Below are 19,652 nucleotides of genomic sequence, written 5' to 3'. Positions count from 1 at the left end.
AAACACTCTTTCCTCTCCACTTCACACGGGGCTTAGGAACTAGACGACCACAGCTGCAGACATATGAGGCTCCTCTGAGAGCTTAACCTTGTGTACCACTGAGTGGAGCAGATGATATATCAGTTGCCATATTGGTAACCTGCTCAAAGCGGTTGCAGCAATGTGTTCAATGGTTCTAAGCAGACTGCTACTCATCACCTTGTACTTTAACCTCTTCACACCAGCACTCTCTTCCGACTACCGTAACTCTTCAACCGTTAATGCAATTAATGTAATTCCAGCAGATTCTGAAGTGCAGAAAAGCAGCTATGCAGTGAAACGCAACACTTTACAGTTGAGGAGTGTTTACGCATTCAATGTGAATCAGCTGATTTTGTCGTGATGAAGGGGGAAAACCACACCACCTAACTTTCTAAAGATCACATTAAAAAACCAAAACAAATAATAAAAACACAACGTTGAATTTTAAAAATCAAAACAACATTTCAGAAAAACTAAAACACAATTCAAAAACAATGAAACTAAACAAAAATGAAATGTTTCGGAAAACAAAAGTATTTTTTTCAGAAACACAGAGAAGCTAGGTACTATGGGACATAGCCAGCTGATGTATGACGTTTTTACAAATGCGTTGTGAAGGTTTTATGATTAGTATGGAACATATTTAATATAGCAGGTATGTCCAACTAAACTGAAAATTGTGAAAGCAAAATCAAAGATAAGGAGAAAGCAATATGAGAGACAATGCATCTAAAAAAAGTCTGTGTTGCAAACGCACAAATGTATTTTAAAGGCAAACGAAAAGATTTTAAAAGCACAAATTTGTTATTTTTAATTGCAACTTTGAAAGTTTTGTTTTAAAAAATGAACATTTTCTTTGCAATGCATTAAATTTTGATCTCAAAACGGTGACTTCTGTTCGCGATATGGTGGCACAAATATCACTCAGTAATTTCAGTAATGTCCCATGGTCCCTACCTATTTCACTCTCTTGTGGTGTTTTTTTTTAATATTTCCTTTAGTTTTCTGAAAATCCCTTTTGTTTTTTCCGAAAGATTTTGTTTCATTTTTATGAAAACCGGATTTTCAAAAATGCAATTTTAGTATTTGTTTTTCTTCTTTAATTGCCGATGTGATCTTTGAAATGTTTTTGCGTTGATGTTGAGCGTTGAGTTTGTTGGTGGGATTTGCACTTTTGGGGCACCGTAGTTACTCAGCACTTTAAGTTAGAAATGTGTTGCATATCGGTGCAAAGCCAATCCAAAGAGTTGCTTTTCTGCACTTCAGAATCATCGAATTCACGTTGATCGCGTACATAGTCCAATAGTTCTGGTCGATCAAAGTGTGTGTTATTTAGGTGTCGCCGGCGACATCCCTGGTGTCAAAGGGTTAATACAACATGCTGGAATTTATTTTAGCATTAATTTGATATACTGAGAAGACTTACATTTTAGTTTTACAACATAAACATTTTAGCAGCTTTGGGTAAAGAAATAAATGTGTCTGAATTGATGAATAGCTCTCAGGGGCGATCCCGGGCTCAGCTGCGTCCCGCGTAATTGGTGTCAGGAACAAGGTCACCAAACATCTGAACATCACTGAATCTGTCAGTCCGTTCGGAGGCTTGTGCCTCTTAAAGGTATATGTAGAAAAATGTCACGTTATGCAATTACATTAGGATTAAAACTGAAACAGAAAGAGGGGAGGATACAGAAGCCATAAGGAACAGAGAAAAGATGCTGCAGCAGAGCACTCCAGACAAAACCTTTTATTTTGAGGATTAAAAAGCCTACAAATGATAAATAAAAGAAAAAAGGCTAAGCATGAAAGTGATAAAACATAAAATAAGCGAAAAGGAGTTCTGTTTCTTTTATAATTCATATTTTACCTTTGTGCTCTGCTATCTTTTCAACATGTCCCTTCTTTTTTTAATGTCTGTGTAAGGATTCAGTGGTTTGGTTTTCTTTGTCATGTTTTTGGTTTCCTTGTCAGTCACACCTTCAGGTTCATGTTCATGATCCACAGCTGTCTTCAGTTCAGTTAATTGCCCTCAGCCTATTTAAGTGTCTTGGTTTCTGTTCATCCTTGTCAGGTCATCTGCTCTGTTTTGTCACAGTTTTGTTTCTCCTCATAGTTTTGTCATGGTTCAGTTTGCTAATTAAATTTTTTAGTTCCTGTCACCAAGCTTGGTCTCCTGCATTTGGGTCCTCCACCACCAGTTCGTGACAGAATGACCTGACCAGCTTGGACCCAGCAGGGGAGTTTTCCGTCATGCCCATTCCATGCCTTGCCAGATGAGTTCCTGCAGCTTTGTTCATGCTATGCCCTTCCACATCAAGCCTATCTGTTCCTGAGGGGGATTGCCGGGACCATCCTTCAAGCATCAAGTTTCCTGTGGAGGGTCACCGGGGCCGCTCCTCTTCATGTCTGTTCCTGAGGAGGGTCGCCGGGCCCACACTTCATGTCCCCTGTCCCGGAGGATGGTCACCATTCCCCCTTGGCTGTGTCACCTGGTCCAGAAGAGGGTCACCAGTGCTGCTCCCCTTCATGGTTCCTGTCCCTGGGGAGAGTAATTGGGACTTCTTCTCTTCATGCCTGTTCACAGAAGGGGTTCTGATGCCCCTCACTTCCGTCTGGGTGCAGGAACCCAAACTGTTCTGGACTTGTTTTTCCATTTTCTGTTCCTCCAGGTCCCCTCCTCCTAGGGGTTTTTGGGCATCTGGGATCTGCCCTTTTCGGGAGGGGTACTGTAAGGATTCAGTGGTTTGGTTTTCTTTGTCATGTTTTTGGTTTCCTTGTCAGTCACACCTTCAGGTTCATGTTCATGATCCACAGCTGTCTTCAGTTCAGTTAATTGCCCTCAGCCTATTTAAGTGTCTTGGTTTCTGTTCATCCTTGTCAGGTCATCTGCTCTGTTTTGTCACAGTTTTGTTTCTCCTCATAGTTTTGTCATGGTTCAGTTTGCTAATTAAATTTTTTAGTTCCTGTCACCAAGCTTGGTCTCCTGCATTTGGGTCCTCCACCACCAGTTCGTGACAGTCTGTATCGTTTCCTGTTACTATCCCGTGTGGCTTTCTTCTTGTCTTGGTCTCACACTGCATTTGTTTGTCGAAGTGTGATGTTTAGACCACTGTCATCTGTGGCTGCTCAGCCATGACATCATATCCATTTCTTGAATGCCTCGAAGGAAAAAAAAAAAAAAGAAGAAGTGATGCAGTGGAGCGTGGCGGATGGCCTCAAGGTTTGGGGCTAAATGGAGCAGAGCCCCTCGACGGCTCTCTGACTGACCACTGCATCCAACTCCACAAACATACTTTGCTTTTTTTGTCCCACGGATGACCCGGAGAAAGACCAGCAGCTGTACTGGCATGGTGTGGTTTGGGCATGCAAGATAAGAAGGTGGCTGAAGAGTTTCCAGTAGAAGAAGCAGGTCAGATGCCACCCCCAGCTCAGGTTGAAGCCGGGGGCATACATGCTGAAACTCAAGTGAAGTTATGGCACTCATGTGGAAAGAAAAAGATTGTTTTCTTGCTAGAGGCCAAGACGGAACTTGAGGAAAAATGGCAATGAGCAGCAAAACATGCATGGCTTGAATCTGGGCCAAAGGGGAACATAAAGTGGATCATGTGAACTACAAGGAGAGTGCAGATAAATCAGAGGTTGAGATCAGTGACATATGAGAGATTATAGTTCAGGCAATAATCCATAATGCAGAGGTTTAGAGGATGGAGGCAGAGGGCGTGTTCCTTTTTGCATGTTACAGTAACGGTGAATTATGCTCATCATAAAAGTTTATTCTTAAGGTCCTTTAGAGGATGTTAGAGCTTGCCTGGGTTTCCCCTCCCCTTTTTCTACTGTGTGTGCACGTCAGCAACCAAAAACCCGTAGTCCTTGGTTGGTTCAACCCTCGCTGCAGCACACCTGAGCTCATTCCAATTACAATCAGGGGTTCTTAAGTTCACATTGACTTTCTACCCCCTGCCAGATTGTCTGACTCTCTTGCAGAATTACAGATGCCAGTCTCTAATGTCGGGAGTGATGCCTTGCCTTCTTCATTCACTGTCCAGGAAATGAGTAACTTCATGCTGCAGATCATCAGGAGTCCTAAGTGCATTCAGAACTGATCACATCAGTGTGAGCCTCTGCAGGAAATCATCGCCGGCAGCCTTCACCCTCATCTCCACCTGTTCAGAACAAGCTGAACACATCAAGTCACTAATCAGGCCGGGGCAAATACTGAAGCTCAGAGCAGCAGTCTGTGAAATCCCCATTCAGAACTTCAGCAATTACAAAAACACATTTAAAAAGAGTTTTAGACACTCAACAGCTGAACAAAAGGAGATTTCAGCTTCTATGTTCATTAACGACCAACTCTGATGAAAATGGTGTTTTTACCATATTCTTGTGGATTTTTTTGTTTGATGACGGAGAACGTAAATAAAGAGAATTAAGCTTAACATTGCTGAATACTTATTTAACCAAATAATTGATTTTTTGAGTTGGGCTTATTAAATAAAAGACCACTGGGAAGACTTTTACAATGGAACTGTCACGGTGCCTGGCGGTCTCCTCCCCCCTCCAGCTCTGCCCTAATGTTCCTGATTGCCACCAGCTGCCATCACTCTCCTGATCATCTTCTGTGGATTCAAAAGGAGATCAACGCCACTACTCGACGCCAGTTTGTTACCCCTTATGGTGACTGCTCTGGTTCTAGCCTCGTTACAGCTTTGTTCCAAGTCTCTGGCTCTAACTAATTCTTTGCTCCCTGTCTCAGGATCCTACCGCTCACGAGTGACGGCAGCACGGACCTTCCATTCTACGCCTCAGGAGCACGGAAACTCTCGGCAGCCGCTAACCGCTTCAAGACCCTCCAGCCACGCCACAGCCACGTCTAACCTGGACACTCCTCAAACCAGCCATCTTCACATCTGGAGCAAACAATAAATCCATTCTCATCCTCCACTTACCTGTCTTCCTTCTGGGTTGCAGCATCTGGGTTCCTCATCCTTGTGAAATCATGACAGGAACAGAAGATGATCAGAGTGGGACTTTAACTCTTTTACAATTAAGGGACATTTAAGTTTAGTAAAGCTTTGAGATACTACTTCTTTTACATGACATGCCCCAATTAAAATCCTATTAAATTCCTGAAAATATGGTTTTGTTCCAGGTAATTCAGGATGGATGTGTGTTAATGGATAAAAAGTAATGACATCACATTTCTACTAAGTTTCAAATTTATCAAATACAACTTTCAGCTTTTAGTTTTAGGAATGATCCTCTCTGTAAAGAGTGCTTCGCTGATTCAACAAAAACGTTCCAACAGCATCGCAGGTTGAAGCCAGGTCTAGTTTTTACAATCAGCTCATCCGTATTCCTACAGCCCATCCAGTTGCACTTTGCGGCCATGGCAACCACTTATCAGAACTTGAAGTGTGACGGCACATTTGCTTTTTGATCACACAAGAGCATGAGGAGCAACGATGCATAAAATGACGGTTTAGATGAAATCGAAGAGCAAAGAGCCGAAAGTGAGAACAGTGGGAGAAATCTGGTCCTTTTGGGAATCATTGACTGCTAAATAGTTCGCTACCACATCTCTGAAATGTAAAGCTTTAAGGGGAAAGACAGGAGGATAGATGATCAGATGGTCTTTACGCCCCAAGGTACAAACAAAGCATTTTAATGACTTTGAGGTGGACTGGATCGTTGCAACATCTCCATTCTTGGTTTTTGCAGGACTGCTGCTGTACTCCATCATTTAACACAACCTCCATATGTCTAATTTACCAACCAGTTCACCTCCTTTGTCTCCAAAACCACTTGCAAGCTTGACTCCGCCTTCTTTTATGCCTTTTCCCCTACTTAAATACATGCATGAAAAAATGTTCCCCAAACTCTGGGCTCCAGTCTGGTACCGTCTGTGGTACATTTGGTACCAGGCGGCAAAAGAAAAGAAAAAATCCACAACCAACATTTTTTCTGTTTTACGTATAATCTGATTCTGAAGGAAGTTTTATTTTGGAAAATTCTCCATACAACATCCGACTTTCGAAGCGGTTGTGCTGACCACTAAATTTAAAACCCCAAACTGGCAAAGAAAAAAAAAACATATCTGGATAGTTTATTGGAGGAAACAGAAGAAGAGCCTTTAGCTTAAAAGACAAGTGACAGTGGCTCAGGTGGTTGAGCGGGTCGTCCAATGACCGAAGGGTTGGCGGTTCGATCCCCGCTCCCACCAGCCAAAATGTCGTTGTGTCCTTGGGCAAGACACTTCACCCTCCTTGCCTCCAGTGTGGCTCCACTGGTGTGTGAATGTGCATGAATGTTCCCGGTGATGGTCAGAGGGGCCTTAGGCGCGAAATGACAGCCATGCCTCTGTCAGTCTGCCCCAGGGCAGCTGTGGCTACAACCGTAGCTTACCATCACCAAGTATGAATGAGGAGTGAATGAATAATGGACACAATGTAAGCGCTTTGAGTGTCTTGAAAAGCGCAGATAAATCCAATCTATTATTATTATTATTAAAAAAGAAATCTGGTTAATCGATTAAAAAAAAGCGGTATATTGCAACAGTTGATCCCATTGAGGCCACTCTACGTAAAATTCCGCAACAATGTTGCTAATGCAGAAACTCAACTGCCTTTATGTTTATACTTAGAAAAAACAAGTTTCAGTGAACTTTTTTTTCATTTATTTATCCATCTCACCTTAAAAGTTGGACGAAGCTAAAGTTGGCGTCTCATTTTTTAACTTCCACTTTAACAGTTATGGGTTAAGGGGAAACCTATCTCACATTTTGATGGCTCCTACAGGAAATCTAGAGTACAAAATAAGTTTTAACCAGCTGCCAATATTTTACAGAAGATGACGATAAACTTTCCCGTCTAATGATAAAGGAAACTGAAAGATTAAAAAAAAAAAGAATTAAATCAGGCACCAGGTCCATGGCCTGAAAAAAGTTGGGGATCACTACTTTTGCAATGCTGATAAATAAAAAAAAGAGATGTAACTAAACTTTAAATAAACAATTAACAAAATTTGTGAGATATACAGTTAAAGACAAACAATTGCGGAAAAAAAAAAACTAAAATCTAAAATAGTTTTGATGGAACAAATCTTATAATATTCATATATATATTCATATATATATATATATATATATATATATAGTGTCATGGGAAGTTTCAAAATAAGAATAATGAAAAAAACTGACTGTGCCATAATTTAATATTTGGGGTATTTTGTGAATGTACCCATTTTTTAAAAAGTGCAATAATCTTCAACTTTTACATAATACATCAACTTGATGTCAGATTTTTTTCCAGGACTTGTAGTCTGTCTCTGGTGCTTCAGGGAACAGCGGCAATCTCACGTGATACTACTGAGCTCTTTCCGCAAAACACGCACAGCATGAGTTAGCTGGTGTTTGACAGCATTTCTTTTTTAGATTCACAGTGACTTCAAGTCTTCTTAGTGTAAAGAGAAAAAACTCCACTTGGATTCTTTCAGTGGAAAGAAAAGGAACGATTACAATCTAAGGCTGCTTGAGGAAACCATTGAATTCAGTCTTATGGGGAAATACACTTTTCCATTGTTTTTTTTTATTTATCTTAATATTTTAAAAATACCAACTAATCGACAAAGAAAAGTGTCAGACTTTGTTCTCTGACTTTACTATTTAGACTTTATTTTCATTTAAATTGCACTTCTATGAAATCCTTTGCAATGCATCAGACAAGGTGACCAATACCGCTCCCATTGCTGAACAGTAAACATGAGATCGCAGCCTGCAGCTAGTTAGCCTTGCAAAACCGAGGAAGTCCGCCTGCTGAATTAGAAGCATTAGAAAAAAATAAAGTCCTTCGTCAGAACTGACGAGAGTCAATAAACGGAGATGTGCTTGACCTCACATTGTGGTCTGCACGGTGATACTTCTTTTTCATAAAGATCAGAGCTAGTGTGTTGATGGATCATTTGACAGGTCCCTTCACACTTTTTGCTGACCTGTCACCTGAGGTTGTCACCAGATCAGATTGATCGGTTACACTTTTTTATATGTTTCATGTGTTTCCAAAAATGTGAACCAGGGGGGGAAAACGGTTTTAGACAATTGGGGATTTTATTTTTATAAATAGTTTAGATTTCCTTTTGTTTCATGTTTTGCTCTTTCCAACAACTAAAAGGGAAATATACCCTATACTGTCCTGCCTCACCCTTAGTTACAACAAAAGAAGAAAAAAAAGGGAAAAGCTTAGACTTTCATGTATGCCTGCATTTATGCCTTTCGGCTGTTTCACCGGACTCTGGAAGAACAAGAGCCATCTAGACGGAGAATAATTGAGCAATATCTTCAAAGGGAGCCGAGTAATTGTTCTCCAGGATTAGTGGATTAAAAAGGGAACGATCAGAATTTTGAAAGAAGTCTCCAATAGTTCCTGCAGATTGGTGCTGTTACCCTTTGGCTCACTAACATCTCTACAGAGGCAGAGATGCATCTAGTATGTTTTGCCAGCCGCTATTGATTCATTTTATTAACAATGACTCAGCAGCAAATCAAGGCAATGAGTCATAGTTAATAATGATGAGTTTCTGTGGCCAAAGAGAGATGGTTCCCAGCGAGCAGCCTGCAGGACTGCATTACAACAGGCTGATTATAACACGGGTCTGACAAATGTGCAACACATGCAGAGACGTACTGAATGTTCACAAAATAAAGGTATTCCAGTTGAAGTCCTTGCTTTAAAAGAATGCAGGTCTCCTTTTAGAGAAGCAGTTTAGTTTGATCAGGTTAAGCTTTCCTTATATATATATATTCACACATTTCATTTAAAAGGAAAATCACATCTCATTTTTGTTTATCAAAAAATAAAAGTAAAAAATGTGAAATGTGAAGTTATTTCTTGGTGTAAATGCCAAAAACAAACCAACAGGAGTTAAAACAAGCAAATTACACATCACAAGCATCTTTATCCTTTATGTCACTGCCTTGTTCTTGGAAAGCCGTTACTTGTCTCACAGTGATAACATCTTTAAAGGAAGACTGCACCTCTATGAGTGTCTCTTTCTGCTTGTTTATTTAAAAAAAAAATGTTTTTTGGAGCAGATATAAAAAATATCATGACGAATAGAACTTTCACCCCACTACACGTGTAGCTTCTTTTTTTGCAGAGATTTTGATGCTTCCACGTTGGGTTTTAAAATTAATAAATATATATATATTTATTTATTTATTTATTTTGGGGGGCTGATCCGAATGAAACCGTCTGCAGTGTTAAACTAGGCCACTGCCTGGCTGCAGGCGAAAAAGAGACGGAGGAAAACAGAACTAGGGGAGGGTGAGACAAAGGGAAGAAGATGAGGTAATGAAAAAAAAAAACATTACATAAGAAAGTGAAGTATCATTAAATGCACCTTACATCTTACTGTAACGTGCAGGTTGGTGTCGTTTCTGCTACGTCATGTGCATGGTAGACGGGGATATGAAAATTGATGTTGAGGGTTTGGAGCACGGGCAAAAAGAAAAGAAAGAAATGTTTGAATCTCGAAATTTTATTTCAAGAAGATAAAAAATGGACATGCTTGGAGCCCGACACGAAACAACAGGAGTACTGCAACTGCAGGATGATGTATGCTGCCGAGAAGCAGCCGCAGAAACATTCCCAGAGTCTGCTACCTTTCTGCACGGCTTTTTGACTATACATGAGGTGGAGACTGCTGACAGAGGAGCCGGATCAAAGGAGCAGGAACTGCAGATGTCGGAATACTAGACTTTGTGCTATAAGGAAATGTGAATGCATGATGAAAGCGTCGGCTGGTGTTTTACATACTGGAAGACTTAACCTAGTTGTGCTGTTTATTTCATAAAAAATAAAGTATTTTAACTATGATTTAGAATTTAACTGTAATTTAGTCTTTTTAAATCCTGCTTTTGCCACGTTAGAATGAGCAGCTTATCTCTGCAGATGGTGTCTGACACAATGCGTTACCGCACTGGCACATAAACCAAAAAAATTAATAAAATAATAAAATGTTGGCCCTGGAGAGGACCTTTAAAACAGAACTGTTTTTTTATTTGTCAAGTTGGATTTTTCTCTCTTTTTTAGTGGCCACCATAATTGCTCCTGCACGCCTTGGAGGAAAGGCCTAAGCGGGGACATATTCCGCTGCTTCAATTAGCATTTTTTCCCCCTCTTTGTATAAAAAAAAGTAAAAAAAAACAAAACACTGCTAAATCGTTTGCTCAAACACTATATTTATCTTTGCTGAAAAGGCAACAGTGTGGGCTTTGAAAGCCACCGAGTGTATTTGTTTGTGGGGATACTGTACGTTCACTTCACTGGAGAGCTATTGTGCCATCTGTTTCGTTTCTCTCACAATGGGCGCACCAAACAAGCAAGCCAAAGTAGATGCCTATAGGATTTTTTTCTAAGGCAGGCAAACTCTGCTAGTCTTTTTGTCTTACTAGCAGTTAAAGTAGGATTTCTAAAAATTTAAAATGTAACCTGCAAATTAAAAGCCACATAGAGCTTATATGAGATGAAGTATTAAACTCCTAAAGCACGGAGTGCAATAGGGTTTTTTATGTTTGGCCACTTTTTGGAGCAATACTAAATTCTGTGGGGTTTTTTTTACCGTTCTTAAATTAAAATAATCCCAAAAAACATTCTTAACCTCATAGCTAAGTTTATTTCCTTTTTTTTAACTGTAGAGTTTTTAGAATAGTAGATATCTCGGCAAGTCAAAGACGGAAAAATATCCGGGAGGAGGGCAGGGAACACACTGAAATATAAGAAAAGGAATGGGTCTGATGGAGGGAACAAAAGACGCCACATATCAAATAAACCAAAGATCATAAAGTTATGAAACATCCTCCTGATTGTTCAATTTGAGGACAGATGGAAAAAGCGAGAGATCAAGAAAAAAATTGGACATCGAGAACAGATTCGTCTGACCATAAAGAAGAGTCTGACAACCTCATATGAATAAATCTCACCTATCAAAACCCCTAATAGAAATGTTTTTAAAAACGGCACAGATATCTAAATTTGTGTTGCCCAGAATGCGATTAGTGTGCACATATTTCACTTTTTAATCAAAAAAATAAACTGTAGCATGAAAAAGTGTAATTATAACATCAGTTCATGATGCAAACCATATTCCGAGGTTAAAAAAACAACTTCATCTGTTCTCTCCCTCCAGCCACTTTTCTCAAACACCTTTGCTTCTCAAAATGCTGCGTTTAATAACTGTTAGTTTTCCTGCCCAGGTGGGTCAGAGAAAATCGGTTCCAAATAAAATCAAATTTGTACTCCCAGCCTCCCTGTCGGTTCTCCTGCACTGTTTGCAGATTACTCTCACTTGCTTCTTTCAAAACAAAATATAGATTTGTGCAGCAAATAGTGTGTCTCATTTATCTCACTGATTTCTGTTTAAGGAGCAAGCCTCAGCACCAGGTGCAGAGTGCAACCCTGACTGTGATCATGTCATGCACGTGCTGTGTTCAGGTGCAGCAAGAACGATTTATTTATGGCTTTGATTAATGCAGATTTGATTTAAAAAAAAAAAAAAAAAAAAAAGGACAATTCTCCCCAAAACATCTGCTTTTTGACACGTGTCATGCAGGAAATCTTTTTGCTTAGTCATTGCTCTCTATTTTAGGGTAAAGACTTGCACACAGTTGTGTACGCAGCTTTGACAGACTGATGATTTTTTCATCAGTGTTTTGGGGATACGGAGCGCTTTTACCATTAGGATTGTCAAAACACAGCAGTTTTCCTGAATAATGGGACAGACAGTTAAAGCACGTGGACCTCTAATCCTCCTTAGACAGACGGTGTTTGCTTGGAAAGATGGACGGATGGTGTCAGGGAGACGGTCTTCAGATGACAGCAGGAGGGACAGGAAAATAGAGTTTATTGTTCCCAACACGTAAATTAAATGAACTGCCGTGCTGTCGGGCTGAGCAAATGACCCAAAAGAGTTGGCGAGGGACGCAGTCATCTGAAAATGTAAATACACTGAGTGGACACTCTGACACCTGATCCTCCATGTGCCTGCTAGAAAAAAACCCGGGTGTCACATCTTCAATGAACTAAAAAAAATTACAAATCAGGAGTCCTGGATTAGCAGAGTTGGCCTAAATATAAAATCATTTAGAAAATGTCATACATATGGACTGAAAATACACACTTTATTATAAAACACAGATTTTAAAGTGACTCAGACAATTATTTTGAATTTAAATTGATACATTTAGATGAATATTTTAGATTACAACATGATAAAAATGTACTGTCATTTTTCTTTCAGCAGCTGAAGGAAAAATGATGAATTGGACCTGTGTGCTGCAGCGCAGTGTGCCAACAACAAAAACGTTCTATGTGCACCCTCTTCAAGGGTCTTTCTGAGTGACTGACCTTGGGCCATTTAGCATCCATGGTTAGAAACTCTATAGATTTTACGAAATGTTTCGGAGGAAGAAAAACTCCACATTTGCAATCGGCGCGTGGATCTCAGTTTAGTAGGAAGATACGTTTGCAGTGACTGAGACTGGCCGTTCTGTATGTCAATCAATTGAGGTACTTCATGATTGGCTGACAGCCAGCGATCTACACGCACTTCCTTCACAATCAACCAACCAATCAATCGCAGTCATCGTATTGGAGACCATTGTTTTAGAGCCATTAAAGATCAGGATCACAAAACTATGATACTTTATTAAAAAATGAATGCAAGAAGATAGCAGAACATTGTTTTCCACCAGAACCTATAGAATTAGTTAAGTCAGATGAATCACCTATTAAACAGTTTGGTCAAAGTGCTTAAGATGTTTTGCTCTGAAAACAGTTTTTCCAAGAAACAGGAAATATGAGGCCTAATGTTGTGTCTAAGAGCTGAGATTTAGGCACAGCTTGGACCTTTTAATAGTAATAAAATGATCCTTTGAGAAAGGCGGAGGGAGAAACATTACAAAAAGAGGCTGTTTAAAGAAGGAAATGAGACTTTACAAATGCACTATAAAGCTTAAACTTTAAAGCAGATGGTAAAATGAGTCATAAAACATCTTGGAACCAAATTCATTTTTCTCAGAAAACAAAAGAAAATAGATGAAAAAATGCTAAACACCAATGTAACGCACAATTCCAAACACCTCTACCAGAATGAATTTATGATGAGAAGAAGATTTTTTGTAACCATTTCTATGGCAGACAATTTAATTATTCATATCTACCACCATGTGGTTTAAACCTTCATTTTTGGTGCAAAAACCAAGAAATTCAGAAAATTATTTTTTTTTCTTTGCTAACAAGCGAGTAACAATGGAGAGAACCATTATACTAATCCCTCAAAAAAGGAAATGATGAATCCTCCTTAAATGTTACACAACACGTGTTTGACACTTTCCATGTTAACAGTGGTATGCATAGATGCAACAATTCACTTTCCCCACTAATGGTGTAACATATGGTTTGGTTTTTGATCTAGAAATGTGGCACCCCTGGAATTTACATAAATTTTTACCTATTAAAGGGCCTTTACAATGCAAAATCAACTTTTTAAGCTATCAAGTGTATTATAATATGTATTCCTCACTATAAACAACCCCAAAGCGGTATTCACACATTTCTGAGTATTCCTCTTCTCTGGGTTCTCACGTTGTGACGTAGATAAGTGAGAACAGCGCCTCCCAGAAAGAATCTGCACTGTCAGCACCGCCCCCAGGCTAACACACACACACACACACTCTTTCTCTGTGGGGATAACACCAGCCGCAGTTGCACGTGCAAAATGTTTTGATCGGATCAAAAATTGGATTAGAATTCAACCGTGTACATGGACCCAGAAAAACTTTTTATGATTATAACAAACGTTTACATAGCCCACACTTGTGGTCGGAATAAATCATTTGGGCGTGCGCAGTATTCTCTAAAATACCAGTAGAGGAAACGAGTCCCGCTGTAAAATACGAGATGATCTTTTAAAAGTGCTTTTATTATTGTTATGGTTATTATGAAGGGCCTGTTCGCTCATCATTTTATTTTTAATCCGTGTGGTCAGTGCTTTTTTTGTGCCGGGACGGAGCTGGAAGATGGGTTAGGAGAAGGCTAACACGCGCTAACAACATTTAGCTTTGGATGAACATAAAATCCATGCGGGAAATGCCGCAATCTGAATCTTGGCTGCACGTAAATAAGTGGGAATAACATCAGCCTTTATTTTGTCTGGACACGACTGGAAACACCAATTCAAGTGATTGTTTAAAAGGTTTCTAAGGACTGAGCGGCATTTCTGCTTTGAAAAACTCACACACCGCCCGAAAGCCGGTGTGTGCTCTGCTCGGAGACATGGTTCTCCTGAGTTTGGCAGCTCGTTCACCTATAGCTACGGGACAGATCGCAGTTCGAAGCCTCCGACACGTAACAAAGCATCCTCCCCTCCCCTCAAACACAAAGCTATAAGTCCGGCTGCTCTGCTCAGAAACACGGTTCGCTCGGCCCACCAGCACGGAGACGCGGAGTGCAAAGGAGCAGCCGATCGGTTCTGTTTGCGCTCCAAAGCCTTCCCTGGAGCAAAACACCTTCTATCCATGACACAAAACCAGAGTAGTAGTGACACATGATCGGAATAAACTGTTTTCATGCACCACTGTCGGATCAACAATCAGTATAACCCACCTATCTCGATCAGAAAGAAATCTTGATCTGAACAAGTCTGATCCGGGCAGAGTACTCTGAATGGCGTGTTTTCATGACACATTTTTCTTCCGATCAGGCGTTCTTTACCGCTTACTTTTGTCCATGTAAACGCAGCTAGTGATCGGCAAAAACTCTTTGCTTTTTTATGCACATTATGCACATCCATCTTTGAAAAGTTCGGATGTTGTTTGTTTTCGTGGGAGAAATGCAGACACGCTGCAGAGGTCGACTCTAGGTTGACGTCATGAAATGGGCAGCAGCCACACGGAGCGAAAGCCGGAGTCTCGGAGACCGAGTCGTCTCACTTAGGAAGAGAGCTCGCAAAAATAACTCATACAGTTTTTCATTTGAAAAACTGATCTTTAGTGTACCAAAGATAATAAATTATCATGTACATGATGTACATGATATAGTTTACTCTGAAAGGCTTTAAATCCCTATAAAACAAAATTTTACATTAGATTTTTCGAAAAGCAATGTTTCAAAAATAAGCAAATGTTGTTTTATTTTCTTTGAAATATATAAAAAAAAGCAATTACTAATAGATGTTTCACAACCAATAAAACTCTGCATTAGATGAAGCAAAACAAAATTGTCGAGCATATTATTTGAGGTTTTTTTTTGCCATAAACAGAATCTGTAGAGAAAGTAATTGAAGGAAAGAAAAAAAAGTGAAAGCAAGTGAGACTGAAAAGGGAAAAAAGAGTGTGAGACTGAGGACTAAAGCTCAGGAGGTAAATGAGTTTTAAAAGAACAAAACCAGCATCCAAAGTGTGAGCCTTCACTGGCAAACGCACACAAAAAAATGAGAAAGGGTGTTGTGAATAGTTTTGTGTTCATCTGAAGGTGGGAGGGTGAAGAATCAGAGGCATAAAACATTTAAACCTACTCCATTTCTGTCCATGTAGCTGCGCATAATAGTAGCTTCTTCTGTATCTCTCACATTTAATCACATGCACAGCAAAGCATCTCATGTGGAAGAAACTGAGAAGTCAGCTTTACTATTTACAACCCCCTCCTGCTTTTATTTGGGTCAAAACATCTGATAAATCAATTCTTTCATGCCGTCATCAACCCTTAAGTGATTCCTTAATTTTCCGGCAACAGCGATTCAAAGAATTTTTTAAGTGGGATGATACGCTCAAACGATCATTGTTTATTTTTACATACACACCCACACAGATGCTAGCAGCTAGCAGTTACTCAACTATGAAGGGCAATGAGGAGGGCTAAAATCAGCCCCGCGTATGAAAGGCAGAGGCTGACACAGATGCAGATTGCACCGGCAGAGAAGACGCAAACATGGGTGCCCAAGCTTCCAGCAAATCCTCCAAGATAAGAGTTGTTGATCAAAGCAGAAAACTTATTTTACCATCTTTCCTTCATCTGTTATTCTCACACGGAGGGGCTTGGGAACGTGAAAATCCCAGCAAAAAGCCAATCAGATGATTCAAGTCCAGGATGTTTCTCATCTCGTGGAACGTTTCTGCTCAGAGGATTCAGCTTGTGCATGCTGTGGGTGGGTTATCATTGCTGGTAGCTGACGTCAGAGATGCTTTACTGCTCTACTGTCAAACCAGTAATCCCCCTTGACCACTATTACTCAGTTATTGTCAACTGCTGCATAACCTTGTTGACATTTGCGGTTTTAACAGCTGTTATTTTTAGAAAAAAAAGTTGAATCTGAATTCTAGAAAGCTTGTATTACATGTCAGTGTCCAAAAATATTCAACGTCCTGCAATTAAATGTGCATTTAATGAGCAAGTGCAGTCAGTAAACAAAACCAGAACTATTGCACCAAAAGTATCAATACAAAAAGAAAACTTATAAAAAATAAATGGGAAAAATTGATTTGTTATGTAAAGTCTTAATCACAATGGTTGACCTGTACGGGGCTGCAGGTTTTTGGATTGTCTTAAGCAGTAGGGGGTTGACAGGATCAGCATTTTAAGGGGAGCACAGGTGTGTCTCAGAGTTCCCTAGTGGCACAAAACGGCTATCTCAAAGGACTTGTAACAAATGTATGATGAAGTATTTGTAAGGATAATGGAAGTTACTCACACTTCACTAACCGCACACAAATGCCGCACGCATAGGGTGTACAGATGAAGATACGTTCACTCCGATACCACTGTTTCAGGCTCTATGTACAAAACACGCAGCCATTGAACGCCCATTGAACGTTAAACCAGTTGAACTTTGACCAATCAGGGATTATGATTTGGTAGTTATGTAAAGAATAAAAAAACAGCATGGCTGTCCAACTACTGATGTCTAACCTCATGGTATAGTCGGATACGACTTATGCCTACCGATAGATGGATAGATAGCATCCCTATAATTGACAGAAGTACCAAAAGTCTTTCCTAAATCAGAATAGAGCTAATAGAAAGAAAAAACCTGGAGCAAGATTCTCTGCTATCGGGTAGGGACAGTCCAGTGTGAACACCATATGCTAAACGTGCATTCAAGAACACGCTTCATTTCGAACAGTCAGGTTTGCAAGGACCACCCCCTCATCACCGCAGTAATGGGCTCCCAGCATGATGCGCAGGGCTTAGGGGAGTTGAAAAAAATATAAACTCTTTTATCTTTTATCCCTACTTCCCCTTACATGTTACTTAAGTGTTTGCTACGACCTGTTGCCCCTAGAAAAAAATGCATGAACATTTTCGCTCTTCGAGAAATCTATGTCTTCAATATTTCTGCATGGCCCCGTACAGGTTTGACCATTTTCTATCCGTAGACAGCCGGAATCTACCCTTAAAGGGCAGTTATGACGAAGGCTTTAGGAGCAGAAACGATCATCATTATAATGTGTTTACTCGCAAACTGCAAAAGTGGATCTAAAAGCTGAAACGTTATGGATATTTTGGATCCAATAAAACATACTTTACCTTTTATGTTTGCAATTTAAACCTCAACTTTCTTGTAGGATATGCCTCAAGAAATCTTACATTTTTTCTATTACCACAGATGCCTGCCTGCACTCTTTTCTTTCTTTGTCTTCAATTTCCCAGAAGGATAACCCCCCACAGCAAAGTATATTATCTCGCTGCACAGGAGCTTTAACTAAGTGCCACTTTCTCCAATTAGCATTCGTAAAACAACAACATTTGTCAAATCTAATTGCATTCTTTGGGAAGATTGTATGCATGGACCGGAGCACAGCCAAGATTAGATGTATTGAGAGTCAGAATGCATCAGTGCTCTTTTAGCACCTGTCTTCCCCCGAGGAGCAACAAGCGCTGCTTCATTGCTCTATCATGTCAGGAGCCAAAACTGTTCAACCCACTCCACGCAGGCAATCATGCAGCACTCGGAAGTTTTTACGAGTGCCTTTCTTCAGGGTCAGATTGTAAACACCAAGGGCCTGTTATTTCTCTGAGGCATCGTGGCATTTTTCTGCATTCCATGAACTCGAACATTTCTTGTTTTAGAAACCGATACTCACCCGTCACCTTTGTAGAAAAAAAAACCCATCAGTTTCAGCCGTCTGCTGTGATGAAAAAGACACCTAATTGAAGATAATTTACGTCTTTTATATTCATTATCAGATAAGGTCCAGGGAGTCAATGAGGTTTGGTGGCAAACATAGCTAGCAAATAGGTTATTAACTTTTTTTCAGATTTTTCCCTGATCTATTTCATTGTGTATTGTCGTCAGTTGATGATGCGACAATTATCTTTTAATTCAAACTGGTGTTAAAGGGGATCAGTGTTTGACAACAACTGCATGATTAGGCAAAAGAGAAATTGCACGTTGATTGCATGACAAATTGATTTCTGATTATTATTTGTGCATTTGCGACAATTGAATGAACATTTTACAGTGACAAAGCAGCTTCTCATCCACATTACTCCAAAAATAAAACAGGTGGACAGGATTATGGAGGAGAATAAATCCTTGGTTTATGCCATTCAGTCTCAAAGACGACTTTTTGAAGGGACAGAGTCAGTTTGACACAAATTCACCAGCTCTAGCTCCTGTCATTTTTCAATTTAGAGCCAAGGGGAAGGTGCAAACCACCCTCTCTTTCCAGACTGAGTTACACCTCTCTGAGAGGCTATAATAGAGTTTCTTGCCTGGTGAAGCCAGAAAATAACCGCCTGCAGCAGCTTGGAATCGTAACAAAATAAAAAATAAAAATAAAAAATAGAAACAAGCCATTTCTTTTTCGTTTGTATTTTTTTTTTTTGCTTACATTAATGAATCAAATTCATTAGGTTTTACATGAGATTTTCCCTAAAGTATAAAGATCGATTCACTGGTTTTTGAAGCTATAGCATTTAATGGTATGGTCTAAAGCAGGGGTGTCCAGACTTTTTGCAAAGAGGGCTCAATTTGGTGAGTGAAAAAGCATGAGGGCCAAACATTCGGCCTGCAATCTTTGAATTCCTATATTAACATTAAATGCAAATTAATGGAAATTATATTGTACTGGGATATTTTTCATTTTTTCACATAGAACAGAAATCCAATCTAAATACATTTTAACCCAATTTATTGTGAATTTCATATTTGAAGACCTGAAATAAAAAAGAAGAAAAAAACTTTTCTCAACATTAAATGTGGGTTTATATGAAATGTTACATATTATTCAGGATTAAATGCTCTCTTTAAACTTTCTAAATTGTGAACAGGAAAATAACACATAGTTATCTTATTCACTGCTGTTATTATTACAAAAACAAACACATCTCTTTTAATTGTTTTTTTCTTGGGCATTCTTGGTCTACAGTTTTGTTCTATTACAATTATCACTTAAAAATCTGGATTTTAACCAGTTTATAGATTAAAACGACATTACACTTAAGTATTATTTAAGCCATGCTGCCCTTTTTAAAAAAAAGAGACGCTTTTGACAAACGTGTGCTGATCATAACCTATTTTTTGTAAACGCTTAACAATTCTGAGACAAACAGGCAGTTGACAAACTTCATCATCTTAAT

The 19,652-nt window shown here is 39.4% G+C and overlaps 1 protein-coding gene and 1 long non-coding RNA gene across 3 annotated transcripts in view; one reads left to right on the top strand and one right to left on the bottom strand.

The window, feature by feature from the left end:
* elfn2b (extracellular leucine-rich repeat and fibronectin type III domain containing 2b) overlaps positions 1-19,652 on the bottom strand; it is a 109,731-nt gene that overhangs the window by 20,025 nt on the left and 70,054 nt on the right. The window contains exon 1 of one of the 2 annotated variants that reach the window (XM_078951507.1): positions 16,072-16,297. The exons of the other annotated variant lie outside the window; for it this stretch is intronic. The gene's annotated coding sequence lies outside the window, so the exon portion shown is untranslated. Of the gene's footprint in view, positions 1-16,071; positions 16,298-19,652 lie in introns of those variants that run through there. 2 annotated transcript variants of the gene reach the window in all.
* Positions 4,493-4,962, top strand: LOC144994292 (uncharacterized). Its single transcript, XR_013657747.1, has 2 exons — positions 4,493-4,695; positions 4,775-4,962. It is a non-coding gene; the product is annotated as an uncharacterized LOC144994292 (long non-coding RNA).

Source organism: Oryzias latipes, chromosome 8 (assembly GCF_053564925.1).
Source record: "Oryzias latipes strain Hd-rR chromosome 8, Olatipes_Hd-rR_3.1".
NCBI lineage: Eukaryota > Metazoa > Chordata > Actinopteri > Beloniformes > Adrianichthyidae > Oryzias > Oryzias latipes.
Note: the sequence above shows the minus strand (reverse complement) of the source record. Positions and strands in the feature narration are given on the sequence as shown.